Source organism: Sminthopsis crassicaudata, chromosome 3, assembly GCF_048593235.1.
Source record: "Sminthopsis crassicaudata isolate SCR6 chromosome 3, ASM4859323v1, whole genome shotgun sequence".
In the NCBI taxonomy this organism is placed as follows: Eukaryota; Metazoa; Chordata; class Mammalia; order Dasyuromorphia; family Dasyuridae; genus Sminthopsis; species Sminthopsis crassicaudata.
In genome coordinates this window covers 511,006,551-511,024,665 of record NC_133619.1, presented here as the reverse complement: position 1 = coordinate 511,024,665, position 18,115 = coordinate 511,006,551, and the positions used below count along the sequence as shown (strand labels likewise).

Sequence of the window (18,115 nt, the reverse complement as noted above, 5' to 3'; positions counted from 1 at the left end):
GTTACTTTAATCATACTTTGTAAAAGGCCTATTACTTTTAGCATCTGCTAGACACATTTTATCTTCTGTGGAAACCTCTAAGCCCCTTTAACAGCTCTAACAAGCAGGGACAATTAAATAGCAGGACCAGAATATCCATTTATAAGAGAACAAGGCTTCCTATGAATTATTACTAGTAGTAGCTTTCATTTTACAGACTTCTGCTTCAAGATATTTCTTATCTCATTTAATCTTTGCAGCAAATCTCAAACAGGTAGTCAAGTAGACAGATATGCAAGTATTGCTAACTGGCTAAATTTCTACACTTCTCTGAGGCTCAGTTTCTTCATCTGTAATACCTTTCTCCTTGGCTTGTTATGTTTACTTTAGAAACTGAAGTACTAAACAATGTAAGGAATAATCCCCCATTTGATAGACTCATAGACTTAGAGCCTACAAAGAAATGATGATCTAGTCCAAACCCTTATTTTGTAGATTAGAATATTGACATGGAGCACATGGCAGCATAGAAACAGAGTTTAGGCTAAATTATTTGTCTCTGAAGTTCCAGACCAGTGCTCATCAGAGGTAAAATGACTCAGACTTGAAGCCTTTATCTTCCAACTTCAAGTCCTGCTTTGTTTTTAACCTACATTATTTTCTGTCTCTTTCACTAGTTGCCCCCCATTCCTGGAATTTGCTTCCTCCTCATCTCTGCTTCCTAACTTCCTTCAAGTTCCAGCTAAAATCCCACTCTCTGCAGGAAACCTTTGCCAATCTCTCTTAATGTTAGTTCCTTCCCTTTGTTGACTATTTCTAGTTTATCCTATGTTTAACTTATTTGTGCTTTCCCTTAAGACTTTCAGCTTCTTAAGAGCAGGGACTGTTTTTTGTTTGTAAATTGCCAGAATTTAGCAGAGTGCCTGGCACACAGTAGATGCTTAATAAATGTTTATTGATTGCCTGATGTCCAATAGCCACATTTCCAGCTTATGTTATAGAGATCCTAGAATCTTAAACTTTCATAAGGACTTAGAGACTGTCTGGTCCAATTCATAATTGACTTAGAATCTACTCTACAGAATCCTAATAAGTGGTCCAATCTCTCTCTATCGAAGACCTCAAGTATTCATTGCTTTACTCATTTTTATATGAACTGACTTGATAATAAAATTTTCCCTCACACTGAACTTCATTCACCTCACAGTCACTTTCCTTATTGTACTTGTTCTGCCCTTTGGAACCAAACAGATTAAGTTTCATCTTTCTGCCGCATTACAGCTCTTGAAATATCTGAAGACAGCTGTCTTAACTTATAAGCAGCTCTGGTCACTAGAATAGCTAAATAATTTTCTAACAAATTAGACCAAATAAATAGTACATTCGAATTAAAAAAACAAAACCAAACCCTCAGGTTTCCACCATGTCTTTTTTTTTTTTTTTTTTTTTAACATGCTATGTCCTTCACACAGTGCTTATGTCTCATGATTTTGAAATTCTTGATCATCTGGAAGACATTCCTCTGCACATTCTTTAGAGAGAAGAGAATCAAAGTGTTATAGACTCATAAACTTGAAGAGCAGGGGATCTGGGTTTGAATGATGGCTCCAACACTTAAAATCTGTGACTGTGGGCAAGCCACTTTGCATTTCTAAGCCTCAGTTTCCTTTTGTGTAAAATGGAAGTCATAATCCCTACAAAAGTTGGTAAATTTAAAATCATGTGCAAGTGGGAGCTGTTGTCTTAAACAGATAAATTTAGACTTTTTTTTTTTTAGAAGACAGTGGACCTACTAGACAGATTTTAGCCCTTAGCAAAATAACAAAGCTTTGAAAACTGATCATTTTCACAGGGCCTAAGTAAGCTCAGGACCTTACTTCTGGCTTGCTGCTGACTGATCCCAGTATTTAAAAAGGTTTATGGCAGTAGTGATAGAAATCTATCAAGCCTGAAGTTAGACTTGAGAGATGTTACAAAATACAAAGACTATGGGGAACCTGAGAGAGGAAGGAGAAGCAGTATCAAATGGTCACTGCCAATTCCTTTCTGGTCACTGAGGTTCTATTAGAATGAATAGAAATAGGCCTCAGACTTTCACAATAGCTGTCCACAGAACTTCCAGAATCAAATATTATCCTAAAAGAGCTTTAGTGAAATTACTTAAGACCATCTATTAATTTGACATACAGGCTGGCACTGAGGCTAATTAGCAGTAGTTTTTGTCTAGTTTATGACATTAAAGAGTTTTAGATATGCTAAGTAGCTGCATTTAATCCAATTGCTGATAGGAAAAGAAAGGCATTTACTTTCATAAAAATTTTTCAGTTAGTAAAAAAGCTTTGCAAAAAGGCTCTTCTTTTCATGACTAACATGCTTTAGTACAGCTGCCTCAGAAGAATTAAAAATGAACATCACACAGAGAGCCTGGAGAGGTACCTTGTGAGTGTAATCAGACAGCATCACATCACAGGCAGGCAACTCTGAAGCACAGGAGTAAAGGATGTCATCGAGGGATAACAGGTAGAGACAATAAGGAAGGCTTCCAGCATACTGGGTGGATCCTCTGTGGGAAATTTTGGAAGGACAAGAAGAAAGGTCACATATAATGAAGGAGTGAGTTGTGTCGGAGTATGCCTTGTGGAAAGAAGCTCCAGAATAAATGAACTCACTCAAGTCACTTGAATATTGAGTATTGAGAGGCAGCTTACACTGTCCCCTAGAGGGCTTGTTATCATGATACAAGACAAAGTGTGAAGAAATAGAAGAAAACTCTCTCACTAGAAGGTATCACTGTCCACACACAGGCAAAAGAACTATTCTTTATGCAGCTGGGGGAATTTAGCTCTAAATGGGGAGAAGGAGGGATGAATTAAGGCTTCCTAACATTGAGATGGCCTACAGAGTAATGTCATTGGCGGATGTGCTCAGGCAGAAGTGGGATGATACCCTTGTCAGGAGATGGTGTTCTTACCAACAATGTCCTGGAGAGAAAAAACAAAATAAAGACTTATGAAAACAAGTATTATATTTGAAGTCAAGACACTGGAGTAAAATTCTAGGCCGCAACAATAAAAGGAATAGTGAGGAAGAATTAGAAGGAAGAATTGTTCTAACTGAAAGGCACAATCCCAGAGTTAGAAGGACCTGGCTTTGTTGCCCAACATATATAAATTAGAATACCTTCTATAACCTCCTGCTGAGTGGCCACTGAACTTGGCTTATGAGTCTTTAATTAATTTTGGCATCCTGAGGTCCTTCTTTCACTGTCCTGATCACTCACCACTAGATTAATGGTTGCTAACCTTAAGGAGAGAAGTTAACCTTGTTTGTTTTTTGACAGTGTAACTAGCCCAGTAGACAGAGAGTGCATATTATTAAGAAGCATTGTAGTAAGAACTCATATCCATAAAGCATGTTAGTAAACATGTAAAGTGCTTTGTGTAAATTGTCTTGTGTGATCACAGCAACCTTGTGAAGTAGGTGCTATTATTATCCCCATTTTATGAATGAGAGATTGAGATTTGGTTAAATGACTTAGTTAGGGCCAGATCCCTAGTGTCTGAGAAAAGATTGAAGTCTCCCACTTTCCTTCTACTTTCTTACAAGATTCAAGTCTTGTAAGACTTTTCCAGCACTAGCTGTCAAGGTCTGGGCTAGCTCCTTCAAAGGAGGACTCAGAATCAGTTCTTGTCAGGATAAGCAAAAGTCTTGCCCCACGTTGTGGGCGTCAAAATGTAAAAGTCCTGTTTTCTCTAGGTTATCCTTCCAGCCTGCTGTTCCAACTCTGTCTCAGACTCGACTAACTCCTTGCCCTCCTGCCCTCCTCTTTTATCCTAGCAGAGATTGTAGTGAGAACTCAACGGGGGTTGGGGAAATACTTCAACCAATGACCTTTTTCCCTCAGAATTCCAATTAGCTAGGAATGAAGGACCTGGATTCTGCTTCCTTCTGAGATCTTTGGCAAATTGCTTCCCACTATTCAGCCTCAGTTTCCCCATCTGTAAAATGGGACTAATAATTTTTGCCTTTTCTTCCTTTTTCTTTTCTGTATTTCTCCAAATAGGGTTGGTATGAGGCACCATTGAGATCACTATTGTGAAAATGTTTTGAAAATGATTGTGTCATATTTCTCCTGTGATAGATTATCAATTTATTTATTCAATGAAAAGTTATCTTCTTTGCTCAGTGCTACATGGAGACATAAAGATGAAACCAGCCCTTTACACTCCAGAAGCTTAGGACTAGTAAAGAGAGATAAGATCTAGATATAAATGCGCCAAATTTTTTGAGCAAAGGAATAATTTGGCCAGAATTATGTATAAATCACTTCTAGCAAGGATAGCTTATTGAAGTCTTTTTGGAAGAAGTGTTTCTAAACACTTATGAGAGTTTAAAGACTCTCATACTTTGAAGAAGAATAGAGAGAATAGACAACACCAACTTCATTGTCCACAATCACTTTCAGGTCAGGAGTTCAATCCTACTTAATTCTTATATCCAGAAATATAACTTCCATCTGCATCCCTTTCCCTTTAGCCATCCTTAATCTTCCTTTGGTAAAACTGTATATAGTTTTACTCTTCTTTCTTTCCATGAGTTAGTTTATCCCTCAGATGTTTCTGCTTTGGCTTTTCTGACCTTTACTCTTCGAGTCTTCCTGAAGTTGTAGCCACTAACATAAAGGGACACACGATTTTTGACCCTGTGACCTCAATCCTGGCCCATAAGAGCTTTGTGATCTTAGCCAAGTCACGTAATATCTCTCACTGCATCTATAAAATGAGAATTCTATTATTTTAATGTCTATCTAATAGTGTGGTGTGAAAAAAGCACTTTACAAACCTTAAATCATTTAGCAATGTGACTTATTGCTGGTTTATTTTTTGTCTTTGAGTCCCTAATGCTATGCACATTGTATATTATTAAATATTTGTTGAATGAAGTTGATTAAGTACCAGCAGCTAGCTCAGTTTACATACTGATTCCTTTCTGTTCCCCTATTCAGGTTTTTAAAATTAATTCCATTTTAGCTTTATTTCTTGTTTTCTTTATGTGCTTACAGATTTTAATCTGTGGCAGTGTTCAGCTTGGGGATTTATGCTTATAAGATGCTAGGAATCATTACAAAGGTTCCCAAAAATGTAGAGGTAGAGGGAGCCATCAGTGTCAGTGAGTGGTTGAGTGGTTACAGTTAATAATTTTGCAGCTCTACCAGCTAGTGATATCTAATGAGTGGAGATACTTGACACAGCCAATTTTGCTTAAGAAGTTAATGTTAGGCAGCAGGATGAGGGTATTCAGGCTTCTTTGCTGCTCTAGAAAACTTGATGTCATACTTCAGATGTCAGTATTCACTCATTTTGGGGAAACTCAAATGGCCAGCAAAAATAGTATACTTCAAATGATCTCTCCTATTTGAGATCTAAGATGTGAGTACTTGAAAATTGCTTGGCTGATGGAAAGCACTTGAATTTAAGTGTTCAGATCAGGTTTTCTTTATGGATTTTCTCACCTGGATAGACAGCTGAAAATCAATAGCTCTTGGTTCTATTGAATCCACAAAGTTATATTTTTTCTTCTTTGTCCAAGATGTGCACTTTGTTGCCTGTCATCTGGATTTGTTTGTTTTAACTTAATTAAAAAAAAATTTTGAATTAACCATATCTCTTCCCTTTTTCCATATTTCTTATCTTCTTCTCTGAGGGGAAAAAAAGAAGAAAACTGGTAACAAATAATCATAGATAAACAAAACAGATTCTAAGGAGAAACTTGTATTTTGACATTGCCAAGAGCATTACCTCCTGTATGTTTCATACTGGAATCCCAGGGATTGTCATAGGAAGTCAAGAGTAAGGTAACTAAGGAAGTTTCAATCTTGATGAAAAGGTAGAATGGCTGTTGTCTTCCCTCTTATTGAAGGATGAGTATAGGGACTAAGATAGCTTCCACATTCTAGGAAGGTTGTTGACAAATTGAAACACATTCAGAGAGTTAGCTAAGAAGTGGGAATACCATCAAATGAACAAATGAATGTGCATATGTACAAATATAATACAATACATACAAATGTGTATGCACACATACATATATGCATACATATATATAAATTAGTTGAAGAAACTAGGAATATATAAATGGAGAAAAGATGAAGTGTGGGACATTATTTTTATCTTCAAATATATGAAGAATTAGACTTCTTTTACATGGCTTCAGAAGATAAAGCTAGGGATGGTGGGAGAAAATTGATTTTATACCAATATAAGGATAAATTTCTGTAACGTGCTCTCCTGGCAGTTACAATTACTAGTCTGTCCTAGACCCACCAGAGTACCTTTGACCACTGTGCTTTGCAGTGTGAACTCTACCCGGCTCGCCTCCTCTGAGGCCTTCAAAGGTCTCTGGTCACAATCTCTTGAATCTATAGCTTAATAACCGGTAGCGCACTCAAGAACAGCCACGTGTAATCTTAAAAGCCTTTATTATACCTACTCACATAATGCCCTAACTGATGCCCTGACTTGTTGGTTCCCGAGTGAACACCTGGTCAGAAGACCCACGTGTTCACTACCAAAACCCTTACCTCTTTTGGCTATCCATCTTGGCTTGGCCACCCAGGCTGGGAAGCCAGGGTGAAGAACGCCAGGTTAAAGAGACCGCCTGCTGCCTGCAGTGAGCTTACATAGGGCCTGTGAGGTCACACACACAGCCAATCAGCAAGAGAGTCACCCATTACGAAGCTATCTCAATATGGCCAGGATCCTGCCCAAGGGCAGTCCTAATATCCACAGATATTACTTCCGGGTCTCAATGATGCGCTGTGGTGCAGCCCATTTAAAGGCTCCTTACAAATTTCCCCAAATTTGAAACTGTTTAAAGGTATAATGGGCTGCTTTTGGAAAGTAGTGGGTTGCCACTTGCCAGACAACAGAGCATGAATGACTGCTTATTAGGGATGATATTGAGGGAATTTCTGCTGCCTTTGGAGGTCCCTTGCAAATCTGACATTCTGTGATTTAGGAATATTATGATGAGATCTCATAATGTAGATTTTTTTTCAGTTTACAAAGTGTTTTTTTTTTTTTTTTTTTTTTTTTTTTTTTACAACAATCCTCTGAGGACAGAAGTAGAGCAAGAGTTGCTTCATCCCCCTCTTGGGTTTTTAAACAGCTTTCTCTTAACTCACCTCTTATGTGTTAAACTTCTCATCCCCTTGACTAGCTTATCAGCCATATCATGCCCCCTAATTGTGGACATTCTCTCCTGGGCCCTCTTCTCTCTTTATATTTATTCTTTTGGTAACTTCATCAGCTCCCATAGATTTAACATCTTTATATAGATGACTACCATATCTGCAGTCTCTCCTCTGAGCTTCAGCTCCATATTATCAGCTGCCTGTTGGATACTTAAAATGGAATATTCTGGAGACATAAATTCATTATCTTTCTTTTTCATATCTTCCAAATTTTCCTAATTCTGTCAAGCTGAGATAGACAGTTTGTCAGAGGTGTGCAACGTATACCTGCCTGAAGTGCTCAATGTGCCAGAGTGCATAAATGTATTGGAAAATATTTAACGAAACAAATAAAAATACAATAAAACATACTCATGTGTAATTTTCTAAGTCATTATGTGGCTTGCAAGATTTAATGGTCCATGTTTCTAGTTGTTTGTACTATTGATTTAAATGATTTCCCCAAATTCTTATAGCCATTAAATGTTTAAAGCTGAATTTGAATTCAGGTCTTCTGACTTCAGACCCAGTGCTCTCTATTCAGCAGCACCTAAACTCCCTGGCAAAAGGACCAGGTAGTTGATATGGAGAAGACAGTTGGGAAAAAGGATTGAAGTTGCGGCCGATCAGATATGGCAGACGTGGGAGACTCATATGTCAGAGAGAACCCTGAAGAATCTAGACCTGAGAGAATAGAAGGAAAGGGCAGCAGCTTTAAGGGGAAAGATGTTTAGTGTGATATGTATTGTGTGTGAGATACACGTGGAGCACTCGGGTATATAGTTCGTGGTGATGAAGTATGAATGTGATGGCTGCAAAAGGAAAGAATTGGGGGAGAAGGTAGGAGCATTTCAAAAATAAACTTGACAGGAGTTGATGCCTGATTGAGTTCTTTAGCATCATTCCAACAGGAGTTCTATCTCACTGCTTGTATGCTTGCTAGTCTCTGTGTTTAAGGAAGGCAAAAAGCGCATTATCCTTGTCACTTCAGTGCCTTGTCCCTGGGAACTGGGGCATCATTAGCATTCCAGGGAAAGGCTGGCTCCTGCAGCTGTAGTTGGCAACGAAACAGAGCCGATGTAAGTGACTTAATTCTGAGCTGCCTTGGGCCACGAAGTTCAAATCCTATCTTTTTATTACATAATCCATTTTGAAGCCTATAAACATTTGACAGACTAGAAGTGACCTTCAGGAAATCTCTAAAGTAAACCTAGACTACAAACCTCCAATCCTCAACTACTTACATTTTACTCGATACTTGGATGGATTTATAATTTTTTCACTGTGGGAACTCTACACATATTGAAACCCAGCCATGCTTTTTCGTCTTGTATAATTTGCATCAGTGCCATTCTATGACTTACCATAGAGGATCTGCCCAGTGGGCTGGAAGTCTTCCTTTTTTGGCTCTTTTAGTATTTTCTGCATCCCTTGCTTGTTCCGTGCACTTGGTATCTTTCTTACCTCTGTGATTTTGAGTAAGTTACTTCCGATTCTTCAGCCTCCATTACATTATCTGTAAAATGAGAAAATTACAGTGGATGATAGAACTTAAGATCCCTCCCAGCTCCTATTGCTATGATTGACTACCACCATATGACCAGACTATCTCCTTCTTTTGTTAGGCATATCCTGGATGCTGTCTTTTCTTTTTTTTTAATATCACTTTTCATGCGCATATCATCTTTGGTATTTATACTTATTATGGTTTGTTTAGGGTTTTTTGGAGGATATTAACTTTTTTTTCTATATTTTTTCCCTTTTTATTGTAATCTTAAGTATCACCAATGGACACAGATACTTCATTTTACAAAGAAGAATCTAAATGACGAGCATATTACAAATTGTGAAGCTTAATGTATATTTTAAAAAGTATATATTTAAAAAAATATATATATATATTTATGTATATATTTAAAAGTTACTAACAGAATTGTTGTGTCCCTTTATGTATTTTTCTATTTTCCTCTATACATTTAAAAATGTTTTTGATGCTTTTACCCCATTTCTATCATTACCTAGTAAATGTCCTCCCTCCCTTCTCGCTACCACAAGGAAAATCCCTTCCTTGTCAGAATGCTGATCTTATTCTGTATCTATCTCATTCTTTGCTAAAGGGTCAAAGGTATATTTTATTATCAGTCTTTGAAAATCAGGATTGGACACTGTTACTCATTTGAAATTTGTATACCTTCATATTACTATTTTGATATTCCCCATGTGCTTCTCCATTATTGTACCTTTCATTTTGCATCTTCTGAGATAATTTACCACCATCTAACATCATGAAGGTAATGGCGTTATAGCATCATATTTCATTTGAGTCTCACAACAGAGAAATTATATTCTCAATTTACAGATGAGGATGCTGAGGTTCTTTCTGAGGAAACTTGAACACTAGCAATCTTTCAGTTCAGGTTTGATATTGGAATGAAATTGAGGCAAAAGGGAGGAGATATATAGGTATAGGATGATACTTTGAAGGTTAGGGTGAAATAAAACTTTTTTTGAAGATGGTAGAAACTTGGACATGTAGGCAGTTTGAGAAGGAGCTGAAAGATAGGAAGAGATTGAAAATAAGAGGGCAGGAATGATTTGGGGGTCAAGCTGCTAAGGGAAACATTAGGGGATGGAATCAAGGGCACATATAAATAGAGGAGTTGGATTTGGTGAGAGAATACCTATTCATCAGAGTCTGGAGCAAGGAGAGAATGTTCTTAAGTCTTAAGTTGTTAAACAAGAGAGAAAAAGGAATTCATAGTGAATGCCTTATTTTCTCAGGAAGGTATGAGAGAAAACATGGTCTTCTGAGGGGGAGGGGGTGATATGGGAGGCTGGGAAGAGAAGATAAGGTTTAGAACAGCTGCTTGGGGGAAATGTGATAAAGAGTAAAAGAATTGCCTCGTGGTAATGAGGGGCTTGTTGAGATTAAATAACATTAATTTGTAGTGGACCCAGTTAGCATATTTATGTGAATTCTTCCAGTTCTGTTCAGTAGCATAGAAATAAAAGCAAAAAAAAAAAAAAAAAAAGCAGATGGGGGCATCCTTTTATCCAAAGTCAAGGTTTGGCAAAGTATAAGTGGTAGAGGACAAAGGTGAGGAGGGCAATGTGTCATCGAATGGGTTAAGTATAAGTATAGAGTCAAGATTAGAAGGAAAGTAAAATCAGTTAGGATAGTAGCCTTGTGAAAGTATTGAGGGATAGAGGGAATAGAGATCATGATAAAAGTGAGCAATAGGTTTAGAAGCCATTGAAAGAGGGAGATAAGGAAAGAGAGAGAGAGAGAGAGAGAGAGAGAGAGAGAGAGAGAGAGAGAGAGAGAGAGAGGGAGGGAGGGAGGGGGAGAGGGAGGGAGGGGGAGAGGGAGGGAGAGGGAGAGGGAGGGAGGGAGGGGGAGAGGGAGGGAGGGGGAGAGGGAGGGAGAGGGAGAGGGAGGGAGGGGGAGAGGGAGGGGGAGGGGGAGGGGGAGGAAGGGAGAGGGAGAGGGACACAAAAGGATGAAGGAATGGAAGGAAAGAGAGGGAGAGAAACAAAGACATGGAAGAATAGAGGAATGGAGGAGAGAGAGAGATAGGTTATGAGCATATAAAGGAAGTTTTTGATTAAAGAATAGAACATTTAAGGGTTAAAAAATAAGATCAAGCATGTTACTATTCCTCTGTGTAATTGAGGTAGAATAACGGTATAGATCTGAAAAGATTTGTGTAGGACATTCTCTATAAAGGAGTTAAAACAATTTTAATAAATTGGGCAGAGGGTAGAGAAGGAATAAGTATGTCTGTGTGGGGTGCAGTGCTAAGTGCTTTATAAAGATCTTATTTGATCCTCACAAGGACCCTGGGAAATGGGTGCTGCTGTTATTTCCCCCGTTTTACATTGAGAGAAAATGAAGACAATGGAGATTAAATGACTTGCCGCAGTCATGCAGCTGTGTCTGAAACCATATGTGAATTCAGGTCTTCCTGATTCCAGGCCCAGCATTCTATTCCTAGCACCGTGATAGCTACTTATGTAAAGAGAATGCACATTGGTGTGTATCTGCATCTATCTATTTATCTATCTATAGATCGATATAGAAGTATAGCTAATAATAGATATCTTAGACTTTTTGCTGCACTTAATAATTTATTATTGCATCTATGTAGTTGCATCTAACAAGGGATGTTATATGAGAAGAGCCTTTAAAGCTTCAATTTGCTTGAGAGCTAAATTTTTCTTTTTATCTTTTTTTTTTGATAATCAACAAACGATAAACATAGAGATCTTCTATTTTCTATATCTTTAAATTAATTATGTGATTAAAGATGTAGTCTGCTATAAAGAATTATCTACAAACCATGTTTGTTTTTCACATTTTTATAGCATATTGTTTGTTTTTCAGTAATTTTACTGATATATCTGAATTTTTGTCACTCCATTTGAGATTTTCTTGGTAAAGATACTCAAGTGCTTTGCTATTTCCTTCTCTAGCTCATTTGAAAGGTGAGGAAACTTGAGGCAAACAGAGTTAAGTGACTTGCCCAGGATCACACAGCTAGTAAGTGTCTGAGGCTAGATTTGGACTAAGGAAGAGAAGTCTTCCTAATCCCAGTCCCAGCACTCTAACCACTGTGCCACCTAGGAGATTATTGTTATAAAAGATTTTACAGAGATGGCAAAGTAGCAATATTGATCAATAGTTACTGATATCTCTTCTTCAATTATCTTCTTTTGACAATAATACAACCATGATCTTTTCCTTTCTTTCAAAATTACCTTGTCTTTGAAATATCTTGAAAATAAATTTTTATGTTTTTACAATTACATCACTTTCAGCACAGATTTTTTTTTCCCATTGTATTTGGTCAGATTTGTTTCTTTTCCTATCTTTATCTTCTCATTTCTTACTTAACAGTACAAGACTGAAGTATGTAATAAGAAGGTGGTTTTAAAAATCTTTTTTGTCATGTACACCTTTGGCAGTTAGGTAAAACTTATGGTCCTCTTCTCAGAATGCTTTTGAATACATAAAATATATAAGATTACAATTTATATACAGTTACGTATATTGAAATGCAGTTGTTAATATATAGATATATATAATTAATTAAAAAAAAACACCTATTTACCGGATCCCCTAAACCCCATTAAGAAACCCAATCAGTCTAAGTGTTGTTGTTTCACTATCATTAATAATATGGATCAATTGCTATAAAAATGTCAACAATTCTGTTTTATGTTCAGTGTCTTTGCAGTTTCATCCATAAGACCTTTTATAATTAGGCCTCAAGTCAGGCTTTCTATAGATTTCTTTTCTATCTGTTGCATTTCACTCTTTTAGACATTGTCATTTTCCTTTATCCTCTTCTTCAGTAATGGGTTGCTGATATTAAAGATCCTTCCAATTTAGGCATTTTTTGAGCCTCTGAACCTTGCAAGGTAAATTACACTGATTTGGACTGCGCTCATACTGTGTTTTCCAATTCCTTCATTTTCTCTTCCTTAAATTTTTCTTGAGTCATTCTCTCCTTATCTTCCAGAGATTTGATTCCCCCCCCCATTTTTTTTCTTTTTTTCTTAAGGCAATTAAGGTTAAGTGACTTGCCCAGGGTCACACAGCTAGGAAATGTTAAGTGTCTGAGACCAGATTTAGGTGTGTTGGTGCTCTATCTACTGCACCACCTAGCTGCCCCTCCCCCTATTTTAAAGGCAACCCCCCCCCCCCCGTTTTCTCCTATTATAAAAATCCTAAAGAAGCCACATCTCATATGGTGTTAATATGTGATTACACTTTAGGAAGGGCAATGACAAAATGGAATGTTGTTCAGAAGAGGGCTTATCAGGTGGAACATTGGGAAGAGAGAATTGAAGGAATTGATTATGTTTTTCCTTAAGAAGTTAGACTATGATTGCTTTTTTCTAATATAAGAAGGGTTGGCAGTTTTAAGAAGATTGAATTAGGATGAGTGAAAATAGATTTCAGCTTAATAACAGGAACAAACTTTCAAATAGTTAGACCAACCATAGTATGGAATGACTTCTACTAAAAGTAATCATTTACCTGTTATTGGGGATGTTCAAATGAAAGCTTGGATGAACCACTTTTGAAGTTATTTTATCATATGATTTTTTTTTAAATTTTTTATTATATATATATATTTATAATATTATCCCTTGTATTCATTTTTCCAAATTATCCCCCCCTCCCTCTATTCCCTCCCCCCGATGACAGGCAATCCCATACATTTTACATGTGTTACAATATAGTCTAGGTACAATACATGTGTGTAAATACCATTTTCTTATTGCACAATAAACTTTAGATTCCGAAGGTACATGTAACCTGGGCAGACAGATATTAGTGCTAACAATTTACATTCACTTCCCAGTGTTTCTTCTCTGGGTGTAGCTACCTCTGTCCATCATTGATCAACTGGAAGTGAGTTGGATCTTCTTTATGTTGAAGATTTCCACTTCCATCAGAATACATCCTCATACAGTATTGTTGTTGAAGTGTACAGTGATCTTCTGGTTCTGCTCATTTCACTCAGCATCAGTTGATTTAAGTCTCTCCAGGCCTCTCTGTATTCCTCCTGCTGGTCATTTCTTACAGAGCAATAATATTCCATAACCTTCATATACCACAATTTACCCAATCATTCTCCAACTGATGGATATCCATTCATCTTCCAGTTTCTTTTTATCATATGACTTTTAAAGCACTTTTGATTCTGAAACTCCATGATTCTATCATTCTATAATCCTGTGAATTATGTTTTTCAGAGAATACTTTTCCTGGATTTTGAGATGTTAATGTAATACTATTGTATCCAAACCTTGTAAAACTGTCAAATAAGTACTGAGAGCAGAGAAAAATCTGTTATTATCTAGATAGTCATAATACATAATTATCATAAAAAGATGTATATTAAAATGTTATGGGCCATAACTTGAAACAAGGTGCTAAGTGATTATGTAGTTAGTACATATCAGTGTTCTCACCTTTAAGAGAGCATATATAAGGAGGAGCTCCCACAAGCCCACTCTTGGAGGCGGAATCAAGATTTCATTCCAACTTCCACTTTTGTGCTGGCTAGCACATTTGGAGAGAGCTCTTGGAACCAAGGAGAGAGAGAAGCCTCTAAGAAAGCTAACCAGGCCCAGGAAGGAAAAAAATAAAGAATCTGGACTTTAATTCCCTGGCTACATTTGGGATTACTGAAACTGAACTGAAACTAAGGCTGCCTCTAGAAGCTCTCCAAGAAACCTGCTCCCAGAAAATGATTACACTTTAGAGAAGAGAACATTATACTAAAACATGAAATATCAGATTTAATTATTCAGCACTTTAGATGAGATCTTTAAACTAATAATTCACTTCAACTTTTAACTAAATCAAAAGGCTAGAAAACCAAGATCCCTGTGCATTGGTTAGTGTTCAAATGGAGGAAATCTATTAGTTCCAAATTTGATTTTTATTTGAAATTTATTAATTTTTTTATTTTTTTCCCCTGAGGTTGGGGTTAAGTGACTTGCCCAGGGTCACACAGCTAGGAAGTGTTAAGTGTCTGAGGTCATATTTGAACTCGGGTCCTCTTGAATTCAAGGCTGGTGCTCTATCCACTGCGCCACCTATCTGCCCCTGATATTGAAATTTAAAGCATTTGAAAAGGGTTATTAATAAATCAGGCTAATTTTAATTCCATTCCCAGCTTTGCTTATGACTTTTCAGACTTTGCTACCATATCTCTCCTGCCATTTTACCCTCTGTACCTTGAATTTCTTTACCCTGGAATATCCCTTTACCTGTCCCTTTTCCCTATTGGTGACTTGGGGAGAGATCCAGGCCAACTTACTTTTTTTTACCTTCTTTGACTTTTCTTCTTATTTTCCAGATCTAGACACGGTATGTTTTCTTTACTCACTCTTTTTTTAGCTCCTTTTTGTATTTTGTCTTCCCCATTAAAATATAAGTTCCTTGAGGGCAGGGACTATCTTTGTTTTTGCTATATTTGTATCTTTTGTGCTTAGTTATGTACCTGGCACATATAAATGCTTAATAAATACTTGTTACTTTGTCTTAAGAAGAGTATATGTACTCCAGGAATCCTTCTAGACAGAAATGATTTCTTCCTACTTAGGATCATCATAGAATCTAGAGCTAGAAAGGACCTTAAAATTCAAAATCTCATCCAGTCCCTTGATAATTTAGAAGAAGAATCTGAAACTCAAAAGAGGTTAAGGCACCTGCATGACAGGTCAAACTGAGGTCCAAAATAGCCAATAGCCAGTATAGCTGCACTATGGCATGTGTGAAGGGAAGAAATGAAGATGAAAGCTAGAACAGAGGGTGAAACCAGGTGGCAATAGGTCTCAAATACCAGGTTGCATTTGTACCTTAACTCATAGACATCAGTGGTTAGCTATTGAAAAATTTTGAATTGGGGAGTAATATGGTCAAATGTGTGTTTAGAAAAATAGAATTTTTGTTTTTAGGAGAAAACCAAAACCACTTGATTCAGGCTGTTTCTATGTGCGTGTACATGTACATACATATATACACATATATGATATGTGTGCATATCTATGCATATATAGTATATATCTACATGTTGTTTGTCCTTCATTCTCAAGGAGGACATGACATCAGAGAGGTGATCCTATGCCATTCAAGTAAATTGGATTTAAATGAGGGAGGGCTGGGGAAGGTCACCTGCTTCACTATCCCTTCTGGATCCATCTGGGTCTTGTGACAAGATACAAATCAGGGTAACTGGAGATGGGCCTGAATAAAATGGGAGATCTTGAACTTTGTTGTTGCTGTTGTTTGTCCTTCATTCTTGAAGAAGGACCATGACATCGGGGAGGTGATACCATGTATACACAGACATATATACATGTATATAATGATTTTGGTTCTGGCCTTTCTTCATTATGAATAGGGAACTATGTAGGACAGCATTGTTTGTTTATTTGTTCTCTTTGTGTCTTCAGATATACGGGACCCTGGGGAAACTTATCTTGTGCCACATTGTAATGTCCAGGCTAGCTTTCTGGAGGTCCTCCGGACAGGCCTTGGTCTCAGCAGGATAGTCACCAGGAGGATGGACAAGCATAGAGTCTAAAGTCTTTATTGTCTCCTTCACAGTCTGTTCACTCTGACTGACTCTGTTCCCGTTCTCTCAGCCCTTAAATATCCTATTACAATTATATCATTACAGCATACTGAATATGTGTGAACTAGAGAAACATTACATCACCATACTAAGTACTAAGCATATGTAAACTAGAGAACCATCATCTCATCAATTATGCTGAGTTAACACCTTGTTGTAAGTATCCTTGTTTAAAGTATACTTTTCAGAGTTCTAGCCCTCTACATTACACACACACACACACACACACACACACACACACACACACACACACACACACATATTTTTAATTGAAGCTTTTTATCTTCAAAACATATGCAAAGATAATTTTTCACCACTGACCCTTGTAAAACCTTGTGTTCCAGTTTCCCTCCTTTCCCCTCACCCCTTCCCCTACATGGCGAATAGTCCAATATATGTTAAACATGGTAAAAATATATGTAAATTCAACATAATCATATGTATTTATATAATTATCTTGCTGCACAAGAAAAATCAGATCAAAAAGGAAAAAAATGAGAAAGAAAATAAAATTCAAGCAAGCTACAATAAAAGAAGTGACAATGTAATGTTGTATTCCACACTCAGTTCCCACAGTCCTCTCTGTGTGTGTAGATAGCTCTCACCATAACAAGATCATTGGAACTGATCTGAATCATCTCATTCTTAGAAAGATTCAGGTTCATCAGAATTGATCATCATATAGGCTTGCCATTTCTGTGTACAATGAAATCCTGGTTCTGCTCGTTTCACTCAGCGTCAGTTCATGTGAGTCTCTCCAGGCCTCTCTGAAATCATCTTGTTGGTTGTTTCTTACAGAACAATAATATCCCATAACATTCACATACCATAACTTATTATTCATCCAATCTCCAACTGATGGGCATCTACTCAGTTTCCAGTTTCTTGCCAGTATGAAAAGGGGTGTCACAAACATTCTTTGTGCCAGGTATTTTTTAAGGCTAAAACAATTTATCTTTTTTATAGAGAGCCTCTGCTACTTTGGCAAAATATCTGACAAAATTTATGAAATACAGGTTAATGTTGTTGAATTGGTGATTCACGGACAAAGCCATATCCTATTTTCAGTGATTCATAGATTTAGATGTGATTGAGATGCCGAATCAGGAAGCTACCATCAAAGTGTTTTTCACATTTTCACTGAATAAATCAAAGATAGAAAGAAGACAACTTTTCCTCAGTCTGTCTATGAGTTTTTATAGTAAAGACTGCTGGCTTCAAAGAAAATGAAAAACCATGTGTTTGGCAAATGTGGCATGGTAGAATTTCAAATGAGTAAATATTAATATACCAAGTAATTCCTCCATGTGTCTACTGTGGATTTCAATATGCAATAATGGCTATTCTGCTGGTACTGTTATATGGTACATCATATCATCCAACCTGTTGCGGTTTGGGGCCTCTATATGTTAGTAATTTATCAATAGTTTAAGTGTACATATGAATGACAAATCCATGCATGAAAGCTGGGATGAATGTTAAAATTCCAGAATAGACTATGAGGGGTTTTGTAAATGTTTAGCAGTCGTTGTTAGTGGCTAATATGATTTCATGAAGGCAAGTTTTGAAATAATCTTTTATAGGGTTACTATAGATCAAAGTAATAATATAGACCCAAATTATCATGATTTCAGCAAGATGTTTGACAAATGCCATTTTATTCTGACATAGTAGATCAGATGGAGAGATTTATGAAAACAAAGATGGATTTGTAACTTATTTGACGATAGAGTCCAAGGACTGATGA

The 18,115-nt window shown here is 36.9% G+C and overlaps 1 protein-coding gene and 1 long non-coding RNA gene across 6 annotated transcripts in view; one reads left to right on the top strand and one right to left on the bottom strand.

Moving 5' to 3' along the window:
• Positions 1-18,115, top strand: part of FAM168A (family with sequence similarity 168 member A) — a 188,303-nt gene that overhangs the window by 75,248 nt on the left and 94,940 nt on the right. The window lies entirely within an intron of this gene.
• The window catches only part of LOC141563229 (uncharacterized), a 37,119-nt gene continuing 21,782 nt past the window's right edge, over positions 2,779-18,115 (bottom strand). The window contains exons 2-5 of the long non-coding RNA XR_012488374.1: positions 8,575-8,726; positions 5,778-5,931; positions 5,492-5,677; positions 2,779-2,960 (exon numbers count right to left, since the gene is read on the bottom strand). This is a non-coding gene — a long non-coding RNA (uncharacterized LOC141563229). The remainder of the gene's footprint in view (positions 2,961-5,491; positions 5,678-5,777; positions 5,932-8,574; positions 8,727-18,115) is intronic.